Raw genomic sequence first — 14,859 nt, 5'->3', positions numbered from 1 at the left:
TTGCAGTGAGCCAACATCGTGCCATTGCACTCCAGCCTGGGCAGCAAGAGTGAAATTCCATCTCAAAAAAAATAAAAAATAAAAAACCTTAGCCTCTGAATTTTCAGGGAGGTTGATTTGAGTAATAATAAAACTCCAATCTCCCAGTTAGCCAGCTGCACCTGTCTTAAACTCTTTCTCTATTAGAATTCCCCAGTCCTGATAAATAAACTTAATCTGGGCAGTGGGTAAAATGAACCCATCAGGCAGTTACAGGATCTTAGGCAGTTGTTACTGAACTGAACTTGGGTCCACTTACCCAGCATGCAAAAAAAGCCAAACACTGACACTGAAGTTTGTAGCAAGAGAAAGTGAGGCATTTATTGCAGGGTTCCAAGTAAGGAAGATCGGGCAGCTCACACTTAAGACCCAAACTCCCCAGTTGTTTACAAGCAAGAGTTTTCAAGGGCAGGGGTACATCTCAGGAAAGCAGAAGTTACAGGCAAAATGGTAAATCAATATATAGAGGTTAAACATTGGTTTGGCCCAAAAAGGAAGGATATTTTGAAGACAGGGCTTACAGGTCATAGGTGGATTCAGAGATTCTTTGATTTGCAGTCGGCAAAGGGAGCAAGGCTTTGTCTAAAAACTCAGGGTTAGCAGAAAGCAATGTTAATTAAGGGTTTGGTCTGAGGGTGAGACTTTCTTGAAGCCCCTCAGGAAGAAATTTAGAACAAAAAACGTTGGTCCGAGTTCAGTCCTCACTGCCCCATTATCTGAGCTCTATGTGACAGCGGCTGGCGTTTTCCACCTGATGGGGGTCTGGGTTTCTGAAAAGCGACTCAGTAACATATGCTAAGTTGTTATCTTTTATTTTCTTTGGGGAACCAAATCACCTTGTGACTCTAACTTGCTTAAGACACTATTGCTTAAATTATTACTGTCTCCTTGCTTATTAGGATGTTCATTAACTTCTCAAGGCTAGTAGGTACCTGGAATTTTCCTTGAAGAAACTCAAGATTTTTCCTTTATTTCTCTGGAGGCCTCTAAGAGGGGTCCCTGCTCCATCTCACAGTCACCTTGCCTCTAGGAACCCCCCCATCCCTGTTTCTTAATTTGTCAAATAAGGTAGTGAGTAGTTTCAAAGTCCTCTTCCAACTCTAGAATGTTAAGATTACCTACATATGGGCCAATAGTATTACATTAGGTCAACTTGGTGTATGTGTGTTTGTCTTCAGAGGTAACAGAGATAGAGGGGAGGGAATGATGTGACAAAGACTCTGATCTTAACCAAACTTTAGTCAGGTTCCTCTAAGCCCTCTAGACCTTGACCTTCAATATCTGTCCTCATTGGGCCTGCATCACCCAGTTTTAGCAAAAGCAAAACTCTTATCAGTTTAGAGAGAATTCTTCACTCTCAATATCATATCACCCTCTACAGCTGACCAAATTCCTCATCTTCCATTATCCCCCAGTGATATCTGATCACCTTGGCCTGTCTTCAGCAAGAATCCCATTAGGTCAGTTTAGCAAAACTCCCCCTACCTTGAATGTCTCTTCTTCATGTTTTCCATCCACCCCCACCCCCATCCCACCCCTATGCTCCTTGGTTATAAATAAATCCCCATTTTTCAGAGTTGAGCCCAGTCTCTCTCCCCTACTGCAAGACCCCTTTACAGTAGTCCTCTTCTTGAATGTGGGATGTGATGAGGTTTCTCTTCAAATAATCTGATCAATCTTTTATTCTTTAATTCATAATATGCGCCACCCCCCCACCCTTTTTTCTCCTTTTTTCTTTCTTGCCTTTGTTAAATGCCCAAGCACACCACAGTATCAAGCGTTATCAGTACCAGCTCACATTCCTTTTCTAATTTAAAAAAAAAACTAACTTTCTGGCTCATTACAGACACCCCTTCCCCTTTCCCTCCACTTTCTTTTATGTGCCCACCTTATCAAAAAAAAAAAAAAAAATCAAATGTTTAGCCAACTGAAATTAGTTTAGATTGTATAACCCGCCCCTGGCCAATGGGGAAAGGATACAGGGGCAAGACTTACATAAAAAATAAAGGCTTTTGTGCCTCTTTGTTCAGGTGTGCTCTCATGACAACTGGCCAAGGAGGCACCCCTCTGCGCAAAAATAAAATTGCTTTACTAAAAATCCTCTGTTCAAGTGTTCAATTTCCTTAAAACTTTGAACGTTATTCCTAACATTGAATAAAGTCTTCCTTACTGCCTTTAACAAGTCTCTGAATAATTTTCTTTTCTTTAGCAGATGTTAGAAGTTGTGAAAGAAAAAGGCCCATTCACCATGCTTCTTTATCTCCACCAGGAACCCTTCTATGGCCTCCTTATCAGTGCAGCCCACCCTTTCCAGGGTAAGGGGACCGCACTGACATGCTCTGGTGTTTTGAGGGGCAGAGAGGAGAGAAGAGATAGATGCCCATTCAAGATTGTCAACTTTTTGATATGGTCAGACCACAGTTATCCAATTGAAAAGTGATTTTGCTTTGCTTTCTTCTGGTTTCTATCTCACAGGACAGTGCATGGTGGTTGTGCCTGGCAAGCTGGAAGGAGGAAGTTTCACCTTTGTCTTATTCTCCAATGTCTTCAGGGAAGAAACCACATGTAGCAGCTCAGACCAGAGACTAGAAATCGCCTATGAGCGTCTTATTAGATTACATATTAAATGTGAAGGTGTTCAAGACATGCCACCCCAGAATAGACTGCTTTGGTACATTGATTATTTTAAGCTGAAGACACTTGAAAACAGCGAATCCAAGGAAACACTTTCTCTGAACTTCCCTTATCGGCCTAAAGACAGATCCTCCAAAAGGAACTCAATTGTTTCCCCCCATCATCGTGGTGAGTTCCATCAACCAGGAAGATTAACTCTTATCACAGGAGAGGAGATTAGAAGTCCACATTGCCCCACTGTGGTTTGAACGTGTCCATGTCAAAATCCAGATGTTGCCAGTGCAATGGTATGAAGAGGTGGGGCCTTTGGGAGGTAAGTGGGCCATGAGGGCTCCTCCCTGGTGAATGAGATTAGTCCCCTTATTAAAAGTCTTGTTGGAAGGAATCTGACTGTCTTGCCTTTCCCCCTTCTGCCATGTGAGGACGCAGCAAGAAGGCCCCCACCAAACACCGGATGCCGGCCCTTGATCTTAGGCTCTTCAGCCTCCACAGCTGTCAGAAATAAATTTCTGTTCTATATAAATTACCCTACCTGTGGTAGGTTTTTAGCAGCACAAAACGGGTGAAGATACACCCCCAGATGAACTTTGTCACCAACTATCATATCTACCATTTATTCTTCTAAGGGCTCATCCATCTTCCTAAAACTCATTTCCTCTCCCCAACATCACCCACACCACCACTCTACACACCTTCCCCTATGAGGCTGCGATATAAACTCCCAAATCTCACTGTCTTTTTAGGTAGTCACTTTTTTCCTGTGATGTTTCTGTGTATAACTTTCTTCCTATTAATCTGTCTGTCGTCAATTTATTTCCTAGGCCTAGCTGTCAAACCTAGGAGGGTAGAGAGAAAGTCTCTCCCATCCTTACATATGCAATATATTTTGTATTATATACAGCACCATTGACAGTGTAATGCATCTGTCATCATATATTCTATATAGCTTTATCATATAACACAGTTTATTATAACTACAACTGATTGAATATTAACTATGTGCCAGGCTTGCTATTATGTATTTTTCTGATGTTTTCTCATTTAGTTTAGATAATGTAGTTTATTTAAATGGCAATTCCAAATAACATACGATGTTAATTTCTTTCAAAGATTTATTCTGTCTTCAGCATAAAGAAATTAAGACACATAGAAAATGGCCCAACAATAAGAATGTCCTCAAAAAATAGATGAGAATAATGAATTCGGGATTATTACAAATCATAACCCTTTCTGTCCCCTACCACCTCCTCCCATTCACCCTAATCAAACACACATGTCCTTAAAGGTCTAGTATAAAATAATTCAGGGATCCCATTATATTCTAAAACCTTCTCAGCTGGGATAATTGACTTTGGAAACTCCCTTTTCCCCACGACTCTCTCTCATATGCCAATATCTCCAACACATAGATAATTTATGAAAACAGAGTAGACACTTTTTAATAATTAAGTGATAGATAATAGGAGCTTTTAAAATAAGCTGTAAGAGCTTGGAAAAGGAATGGGGGCTAGCATGGTTAGTCATCTGCATATTTATTTACAATGACCCAAAAGGCTATTCATTTTATACCCCATTATCTGCAACCAGAGACCCCCAAGAAGTTTGCTTTCTCTGCTAGCTGGGGGATTTTCCAGCAGGCGTTTGGGAGCTGCTGTCAGTGGGAGGGAGAACTGCACAACCAGATGCCTGCCCCAATCTAAATCACCCGTATCACCCCCTCTATTCTCTCCAAATTACAGTGCAAACAATAACACAGGTAAAATTAGCCAAGACACTAATTATGTAGTGCAAATGTGTAAAGGATATAGAATGATAAATGGCAAACGCAGAACATGTTGTGTCATATCTTGTAATCTCTCTGACTACCGAGCCCAGGAACAAAGGGAGAATTGTGCTCTGTTTGTCTAACATGCTCCATATCACAAATTGGAAATCCTTCCTAATTAAGATATTGTTAAATGTCCTTTGTTAGCAGATTTTAACAATGTTAATTAGGAGGTTAGAGTGATCATTGTTCATCTAGCAAACAATTAGGGTGATTTGCACTGTAGCTTTTGAGAAACTTCTCAGCAAATCAGGAGTTTCCTCTCTGCAGAGAGGGGAGCAGACCAGAGAAGGAAGAGGACAGGCAGGAGGAGAACGGGCGATGTTTCGCCTAACATTTTTAGCTTACGGGCCAGGGTAAAGCATGAAGAATTGTAAGATGTGGACCTAGTAGCCATTGAGATATCAGTGTTGACCTCGACCTGGTGGCATAACTGTGTTTATAGTAGATGCGCTATTTATCCCCAGTTCAGGAAAGCCTGGTCAGAGAAAGTGTATGAAACAGCAGGAACCCCTCTCAGGCGCCTTCCAAACTACCCCTCCCCACCTAGCAAAAAACAAAGGGAAATTTTTGAGTCCCTTCAAGGAAGATTCCAGGCACCTAGCTAACCCTGCAGCCAACAATTAGGGAAGTAAATGAATAACCTGCTAAGCAGGAAGGTAATAGTAACTTAAACAATAGCCACCCAGTAAGCCAGAGTCACAAGATGTTTGCTTCCCTATAGAAACTAAAAGATAACATCTTGACAAGTTCTTGAGCTGTTTTTCAGAAACAGGAGCCCCACCAGATGGACAATGCTAACCACTGTCACATAGACCTCAGATAAGGGGGCACTGAGGACTGAACTCTAACCAATGTTCTTTGTTCTAAATTTCCTCCTGAGGGGCCTGGAGAAAGTCACACCCTCAGGCCAAACCTAAACATTGCTTTCTGCTAACCCCAAGTTTTTAGACCAAGCCTTGCTTCCTTAACCAATGGCAAATCAAAGAATCTCTGAATCCACCTCTGACCTGTAAACCTCTGCTTCAAGATGTCCGCCTACGAAGCGCCAAACCAAAGGGTAACTTCCTTGTTTTGGTTTACAATTCCTTGTATTGGCTGTATGCAACCCTTCCTTGTCTTGGTTATGACTGCAACTATACATTTAATGCCTTTAAATGTCCATTTCAAAGTACATTTCAGGAAAGCAGAAGTTGCAGTTGTAAAAACCCTTGCTTGTCATCCTGGGAGTTTGAGTCGTAAGTGTTAGCTGCCCAGTTCTCCTTGCTTGACGCCCTGAAATTCATGCCTCTCTTTCACTGCACATCCCAGTGGTGTTCGTTTTTGGCTTTTGGCTTTTTCTGTGCACTGGGTGGGTGACCCAAAGTTTGCTTCAGTAACATGCAGTTTTCAGGTTTCTTAATCGTCTGGTCAAGTGAGGGGATCTTCCTAAGGCAACAAAAATAATGCCATGCCAGCCATATTTAAAAGTTTTCTAAAGTTAGAATTTATTATTTTTAGCAGCAGATGAGCCTGGGCTCCTTCTGCTATAGTCTCCAGTCCCTGCCACTTCTATGCCCCCAACATACATCTGCAAGATAAAAAAAAAAAAAAAAAAAAAAAAAAAAAAACACTTGGCAGGCTTTTTTCCTTTTCTTTCTTTGCTTCCCTACTCCCTACAGCCTGATACTTGTTAAAGGGATGGAGGTAGAGAGAGAAGGAAAGGAGGAAGGAAGGAAGGAAGGAAGGAAGGAAGGAAGGAAGGAAGGAAGGACAGGACTTTGCATTTTGCTACTTTGAAACTGGAAATATGAGAGCAAAGTATATTTTGAGAGGAGGACAGAATTGGCCATTTGAAAACTACCAGAGCACTTTAGTTGCTTTGAGAATCTCATTCTCTCTTGGCAAAGGTGCCCGTGCAGAAGGAGGGCAGGCGTCCCAGTGAGAGGAGGGATGGGATTGGAAATCCAATGCAAAGACTCTGAGTTCTATTCTGGATTTCACCGATAATTTCTCATACAAGCTCAGGAAGTCACTTAACTAAAAGTCACACCTGCTTGAAAATGGCACTAAGTTTCTGACCACACACACCCAACACTTGGGGGAAAAAAATCCTAATAGCTGTCAGCAGCTGCTGGGTGCTGGGCACTGTGCTAGGTGCTTTACATAAATTTAATCACAGCCAGCACTTAGCTTCAACACTAAGGGTCCTGAGGCCAATTTAAGTGGCTCTCAAGTCTCTTTTATCCTTGGGGGGCCCCATCTGCTGGGGGAATAAAAAGCCCTTTTATGTTCTACAACCTCACAGACCACCCACCCCAGCAGTTTGTACTTTGTCCCAAAAACCCTCCATCTAATTAGCAGGGCACAATTTTGATGAAATATTGAAGTAAATTATTCATGCCTGTCAGTAATCAAATATAGATGGGTCATCTCTAAACTGTTACCACGTCTGTCATTTGCTTTAAAGTACTTTAGCATAGATAATGTGATGTCATGTCCATATTAGTTACCTAAAGCCACAACCTAAGTGACAGTAATAGGAATTTACCTTGTAGGAATCTACCTTCAGCAGTGTTCTTATCAAGCAAGCTCAGAAATGGGGATCACTGGGTATTCACTGGGGAAGCCAGTGGCATGATGGCTATTGTAAATGGGCTCTCGCTGAGGAAATTTGAGCTGAGTCCTATGAAGTTAAGTATGAAGATGAACTCAGTTTTCTGTTTCTTTGCACTGGCATAAATATGTATTCCGCTGTGCCTCAGTGCTCCTGGCCTGCCCTATTTTTTCCCCTAAGTGCATCCACTGCGTGGCACAGAACAGATTCTCAACACACATCCCTTGAATGAATGAGAAAAGCTACTCTGTCACAACCGGGGAAAATTTAAGTAGGGTAGAAAACCCACTGACCTTTTTCAAGACCTGATGGAAAACCTTGGCAGGTGAATATTACCCTGTCCAAGTTTCCAGACAGCGCTCCCAGGATTTCCTGCGTTGCCATTTGAACCCATCAAAAACGCTAAAAAACCATTTACTTCCATGGAGGACTCTTGGTCTTCTTAAAGCGGGTCAACTTTTCCAGCTGTCTTTATCCACGGGCAGCACTGACGGAGACCATAAACTCATCCAAATTTAGGCACACAATAAGCTGGAGGGGTGGAGAGGGTATTCAGGCTATGAAATTCTGATGGCTCATTACCATGACAAAGGTTGTAACAACTTGGACAGGAAGCCGAACAAAAGGCAGCCACCGTTCTATTTACAATTCTAGGATTGTATTCGTAATCTCTCTTTGCAGGAGAAAGAGACCGCCAGTAAAAAGAGACTGAAACACAATAGGAAGAGAGAGTTCACAATGCTGAGAGACACCAAAGGGATCAGAGTATGAGCACACACACTATGTGTGTATATCTTCTCTGTGTATGTACACAGTCGATGAGAGTAAATTATTGTCATGGGTAAGGGTTTAACATTATTGACCTATACGATGGCTTTTAAAAAATATATGCAACATGGCTGGAATGCCAATTTGAAGTGGAGAAGCATTTAGGAAAATGAATAGGCTGAGCTGGAGTATTTTCATGGAACAGAGCAAGCCTCTTTAATTTGTTCACTGCAGAGAGCCTGAGAGTAAGCTAACATTGTAACCTGCTAAGTAAAGCACCATGAACATGATTAATAATGCAGAGAGGGAAGGCTCAAGAGTTATTGTGCTGTGCAGGTTTTGGTTTCAGGAAGGCAATAATTGTTCCAAAGTCACTGACAATTTTGGTTAACAAGTGATACAAATGGATCGGGTCAGTTGGCCATTCTCTGGGGTCCCTCCCACACCCATAGCAGCTAAACTCTGCAAATTCTGATTCATTACCATTGACTCCCCTTTTGTTACCTATCTAGCCGGTGTCTATAGTCGGGAAGTGTGTGGTGGCAGGAACCATTCAAAAGGGCTCCACCGCCTCACAGTCCCTGGAGCTCAAGGAGCAAAGACATTGCTTTTGTTCAGATGGAAAAGAATGAAACCCACGTTCTATTCTATTGTCCCACTGCAAGCCAGGCTTTTTAATTGGCATGTTGGAGTCAGTATTTAAAGAGGTGTGCAATGACAGCTCAGAAGTGAGGCATCATGGGGCAGCAGTGACTTCACCTCCAGTTTAATCCTGGTTGGAATTCTTGTGTGCTGTTACTGTTCCTGGCTCCTAGGAAATGTGTGTGGTTGCTGTTATTGGAGAGGCAGATAAGGCTGCACTTAGATTACAGGGTTGCACTTAATATGTTCCATTAATCCTGTGCTCTGATGCATCGATCCTTGCTTTCCCCTCCACCTCCTGGGCCCCTGATAAACATTAAGAAAGTTGGTGCCTAACCACACTTCTCATTCTGCTTCCTCTGGTTTCCGTCTTGTTAGGTGCACATGAATAAAAATGTCACTTTGTCAATCCCGTTTATGCTTGCAAAGTGCCCCTCATGTGAACACCTGAGGATGAGACAGACAATTAACATTGAGCAATTCAATGCAACAAACATTTATTGAACCTCTGACTGTAATTGATCGAAGGCCTTGAGTCATTAACAAAATTGCTTTTGTGACTTTCATGACAAAGTCAAGGTGATTCTTCCAGTTAGCCATGTGAGTGTGTGTTTATGTCTGCTGGTGATGTCTAGGACGTTTGGTGCTGATGAGTATATCCAGCATAGGAGACCAGAATATGCCACCCCAAAATATGCCTTTTTAGCATAAGGATTATTTTGAGCTGATTATTTCAAGAAACTGCAGACACAGGACTGAAAATGGAGTATAAGTTACCCTTTTGCAAAGGAAATTTGCATCTATAAAGGAAATCTCCATTTGTAATCTCTATCCCTCTCTGTACCAGGAAGGGAAGAATGACTAAATCGACTCATCAATGAAGAAGGCATTCACATGAATCTGCATAACAACCTTACTCTTGTTTACCCTACTTTTCCTGGATAACTCCCTATTAGTGGGCTTTCCCATGTCCTTCTTTGTTTCACTTGAAGAATATATTTAAGCAAACTACTCAGAGTCCTATGGTCCATGTCTACTCAGGGGGGCATCAGCCTATTGTCTATTAACTTGCATTAAGACTGGCTCTAGGGTTTCTCTGATCTGGTTTGATGGAAGGCCACAGTATGGATGATTGTGGAGAGTATATTCCCACTATAAAAGTATTCAATTTATGAATTACAGAACTGGAAAATCTGGTTATCCTCGCCTAGCATTCATTTCACCCAGCCTGCCAATCCTCAAATACTAAGCATCATTACTCTTTTTATACACATACATGTATTCTTAAGTCATCTGTCTCTTAAATCACCTTACTCTTAGATAATGCAGTATCAAATGTATAGTAGAATGGTGCATCAATGGAGGGAAATATACTTAATTTTCTGAAAATGCCAAAATGAGAATTTTCTTCAAAGCCAAAGGGTAGGATTAAACCAGTTTTTCTTCTTCTTAGTACTTCAGACTTGTATTTTTCTGAAGAATTTTTCTTTCAAGCTTAATTCTGAAAACAGGATTCAGAAGTATTTATTTTTATATGGAAGTAATACAAGCTGATAAACACAAGCTATTAAAACAATAGTACTTTTATTAATTGGTGTATTTTCCTAAAGAGCAGCTTGTCAAGATGTATCAAAAGCTTCTTTAAAATGTGCACACTTGTTGACCTAGTAATCCCCTTTCTGGAATTTATCAGAGAGAAATAAATAGATGAATGGACAAAGACTATTTAGACAAATGACTGAAGACATTTATTGTAGACTTGTATATAATGGGGATAAATTTGGAATGTTTTAAATGTCTAGCCATAAAGGATTTGTTAGGTAAATGATGGTGTATTTACACAATAGAATATATGATGACAATTAAGAATGCTGTTGTAGTAGAAGAATATATATTATCTTGAGATAATTCACCCAGTGTGTGATCAAGTACAAAAAGCAAGTTCTACAATATTCTGTAGGGTAGGTGAAGGGTGGTGCCAGATATGCCACCCCAAAATATGCCATATACTTTGGCATATGGATTATTTTAAGCTAGAGGCCACTGAGAATCAGCAGACACAGGAAAAACTCTAAAAACAGGTCAAAAGTTTTCCTTTCAAAATTGTAAAGGATGTCTCCCTTTCCTGTATAAGAAAGAGAAGGACTTTTAACAACTCTCATTAATGGAGAAGGTACTGACTTACTTCTGCATAACAAATCTCAATAAACAATCCTTGTCTACTATACATTTCCTAGGTCTCTCTCTCCTAGCAGCCCAAACCCCTTTTTCCTTGTTTTAGCCTAAGATGGTATATAAGCCCTCTAACCATGCCTTTGGTTTACTCATCTTTGGGTGCTCCCATATGTAAGCATAATATGCATGTTAATAAGTCTGTTTGTTTTTCTCTTGCTAGTCTGTCTTTTGCCAGTCTAATTTACAGGGCCTCATCTGAAGAGCCTAACATGGGCAAAGGAAGAGTTTTTTTCTCCCCTACATAGGATCCCATTGTAAAAAAATAATTGGAATATTACATGTAAAAAAATAACAGCAATTACTTTAGAATTGTGGTATTATAATTAAATTGTATTCTTTTTTTTTTTTTTATCAATGTAGCCTAAATTTTTGGCTATAATCATGTATTCCTTGTGTAATTCTTTGAAAATAATTAAAACCATACCAAAAATGCTTAGATTTTTCTATCTTTCTTAATTTGAATGTGAAGTGATACCTTCCACCACCACTGACTTTGTCAAGAAGGAATTTGGTAAAACACTAAAACTGGAGTTCTTGAAAGACAATGGTTAATTTTACGTGTCATCTTGTCTAGGCTATGGTGCCTGGTTGTTTGGCAAACACTTGTCTAGATGCTGCTGTGAAGATATTTTTTCAGATGTGATTAACTTCAAATCAGACACTTTGAGTAAAGCAGGTTATCTTCTCTAGGAGACAGAAAGAAATCTTTGTTCTCTACTCTTCTTATGTTCTCCAGCTGAGGCTCTATAAGTAAGACCGACAAAAGACAGATTAGCAAGAGGAAAACAAACAGATGTTTATTAACATGTGCATCACACATACACACGGAAGCACTCAGGGATGAGGAACCCAAAGGGGTGGTCAGAACCTGGGCTTGTATACCATCTTACGCTAACACAAAGGAAAAGGGGCTTAGGGCTTTGGAGGAAGGAGGATAGTTATGGGAAGGTGACCAGGAACAGTATGATGACCAAGCGTTGTTTATTAAGGCTTGTTACGCAGATTTAAATCAGTGCCTTCACCATTAATGACCGTTGTTAAGAGTCCTCCTCTTCCTGGTACAGAAGGGGACACCTCTCACAAAAGGAAATTTCCTTTACAAAAGGAAAACGTGTGACCTGTTTTTATTTTTTCTGTGTCTGCTGATTCTCAGTGGCCGTTAGCCCAAAATAATCCATATGACAAAGAGGCATATTCTGGGATGGCATATCTCTGTACTCTTCACCTCATAACCTGCGTAGCCTTCATCCAATCAGTTGAAGGTCTTGATAAAAAAGACTGGGGTCCCCTGAAGAGGAAGGAATTCTACCTCCAGACTGCCTTTGGACTTTGGACTCAAGACTAAACTCAATTCTTGCTGGGATTTCCAGAGTGCCTGGCTATCCTATAGATTTCCGACTTGCCAGTTCTCATAATCATGTGAGCCAATTTCTTAGGATAAATCTCTCTCTCTCTCTCTCCCCCTCCCCCTCTCTCTCTCTCACACACACACACACACACACACACACACATTGATTAGTTCTGTTTTCTTGAGAACTTTGACCAATACACCAGGTTAATTGCATAAGGTCATTTGCATAAGGAATTCTGATGCCCTGGAAACAGAACATTGGTGACTGAGTTATCACAGAAGTTGTATTGATTGGAATTGGGCAGCAATGCCGTCTGCTTCATCTCAAGTGACTTCCATTTGAGGAAAGATTGGCTGCTCAGTTGTGCTTGCTGGTTTGGCTGGTGCACTGAATTAATGGGGCCAAATAAGAGCTGAACTTGACAGGCAGATGCCAACTGGCTTTCAACAATAAAGACCTCAGTGCCAGCAAGGACTGCGGTTCCTTCCCTGGTTGTGTGGAGCAACAGACACCCTTGAGGTGCTTGCTAGTCATGGCTGCCACGCCATTACACCTGGGAAAGGACACCAGGAGAAGGTCTCAAAGCTTACTTAAGCTATACCCTCATTAAAGGTTAAAGCTGTGTGATCCAGAAGCACAGTCAGCCCGGTAAGGATTTACTTGAAAAATAGACCCTGAAGCCTTCTGAGGGCAGGGATGTTGTTTACCATTCCATCACTTCCTTAGCATCCAGCACACTCCCCAGCACCTACTAGGCCTTCAGTTAACTAAAGAAATGCTAAATAAATAGATGAAAGAAAGAATGAATGGGTGCTCTGCAGATTTAAGGGAAGTCAACACAGGCTTGGAAAGGAAAATCCAACTTCAGAGACTGTCAGGTAATATCCTGCAAGGATAGAGGTACAGCCACTTTAATTGGCACTCACATTTCATTCGGAGCCATGTGCAGTGAACTGGGCGGGTGACGTTGTCACCTTATCATTGTATCACACATCTCACCTCCTCACCTCGAATGGTCCCCAGTCATTCTCTCTATAAACCACAAGTAAAGCAACCAAGGAAAAAATCCGCAGTGAAATAGCTGAAGTTTCTACAACGTAGTTTCATTTTGTTAAAAAGTCAGGCAGAGGAAGCTATAAAAGTTGGGGAGAAAATTGGAGCAGATGCAAGGAATACTGTTTTCGCGTGTGTTCTTAAATAAGGTAATTGAAGAGATGGCAATTGGCAAAGGGGAAATACATGTTTGTAATGGATTCTCCAATGAGCAAAAAGCAAAAATGAGGCAAACATCAGTGTGTGCTTGTCTGTTCCTTTGCTTTCCTGCCTGGTATCTTCCCATGCCACTGTTTGCAAAAAGCCCTTGGGAGGTGATCTATTAAACAAAACATTCAAATCTGACATTTCCAGAAAGGCGATTTCCTTTATGCTTCTCCTAGCTGTGACCCCATATTTCTCCTAGCCTTCGACCTCCCTTTCATTTCTGTTTTTACACCACATTTCTTCAGCTTCTTTTCCTACCACTCAAGAGTTATAAGATCCTAAGGTGTTATCAATCATGCTCAGATAGTCTAAGATAAAAACAAACACATAGTCTGAAAAGTGTAAATGAAACCATGCCACAGTGTGGTTGGCTCCTTTCAAGCAGAGGGCAAGATGGAGTTAGAAGGCGAAGAGATTTATTGAAGATAACATCATGAAGGATAAAGGTGAGACAGAGCAGGGGTGATCAGGGAAAGCCTTCAGGCTACCATTCAGATCTGATGCCTGTGAAAGAAGAGGGATGGGCCGGGCGTGGTGGCTCACGCCTGTAATTCCAGCACTTTGGGAGGCTGAGGCAGGCAGATCACCTGAGGTCAGGAGTTCAAGACCAGCCTGACCAACATGGAGAAATCCCGTCTCTACTACAAATACAAAATTAGCCAGGCATGGTGGTGCATGCCTATAATCCCAGCTACTCAGTAGGCTGAGGTGGAAGAATCACCTGAACCCAGGAGGTGGAGGTTGCGGTGAGCTGAGATGGAACCATTGCACTATAGCCTGGGCAACAAGAGCAAAACTCCGACTCAAAAAAACAAAAACAAAAACAAAAACAAAAAAAGGCATGGATTAGTGAGGGTTCTCCAGAGAAACAGAACCAATTAGAGATGATTTGTTTATTTTAAGGAATTAGCTCATGCAATTGTGGGGAGTGGCAAGTCTGAAACCTGTAGGGCACGCAGGCTGGAAACTCAGGTAAGAGTTTCCTGCTATAATCTCAAAGCAGATTTTCTTCTTCTTTGGCAACCCTCAGGTTTGTTCTTAAGGTTTTCAACTGACTACATGAGGCCCACCCACATTATTGAGGGTCATCTAATTTACTTAAAGTCAAGGTTTTACCGTGAATTGTCAGGCAGACATGAGCAGGGGAGGGGAGCTCCCCTGACCCCATCAGGGACATTGGGTAACCATCAGGTGATGGTCAGGCGGTTGTTAAACTGACCCTCTAAAATAATAATTGGTCACAGTCAGCATCAGAGAAAGGTAGTCTCCCAACGGAAAGAAAATACCTGAAGCTGGTGATCAGCAGCTTCCTAATAAGATCTCAGGAGTTGGGCAAGTAGGCTTGAGCGTGCACCCTAACAGGCAAAATGGCGGAGTTTACCTGGTGTATTACATTGTTCTAAGAAAACTCGACTGGTAGGGGAAAAACACCTCAAGCAAGCATGCACACAACTTCAATAAACACACAGCGCATACTGCCCCTACCGAGTGCTAGCAGGCCACTGTGC

General features: G+C 41.5%; 1 long non-coding RNA gene across 1 annotated transcript; it reads right to left on the bottom strand.

The window, feature by feature from the left end:
- Positions 1–11,270: 11,270 nt before the first annotated feature.
- LOC108585365 lies at positions 11,271–13,973 on the bottom strand. Its single transcript, XR_001901559.3, has 2 exons — positions 11,965–13,973; positions 11,271–11,483 (listed from the first exon to the last, which is right to left on the bottom strand). It is a non-coding gene; the product is annotated as an uncharacterized LOC108585365 (long non-coding RNA).
- Between the last annotated feature and the right edge of the window lie 886 nt (positions 13,974–14,859).

This window comes from Papio anubis, chromosome 6 (genome assembly GCF_008728515.1).
Source record: "Papio anubis isolate 15944 chromosome 6, Panubis1.0, whole genome shotgun sequence".
Classification (NCBI taxonomy): Eukaryota; Metazoa; Chordata; class Mammalia; order Primates; family Cercopithecidae; genus Papio; species Papio anubis.
Note: the sequence above shows the minus strand (reverse complement) of the source record. Positions and strands in the feature narration are given on the sequence as shown.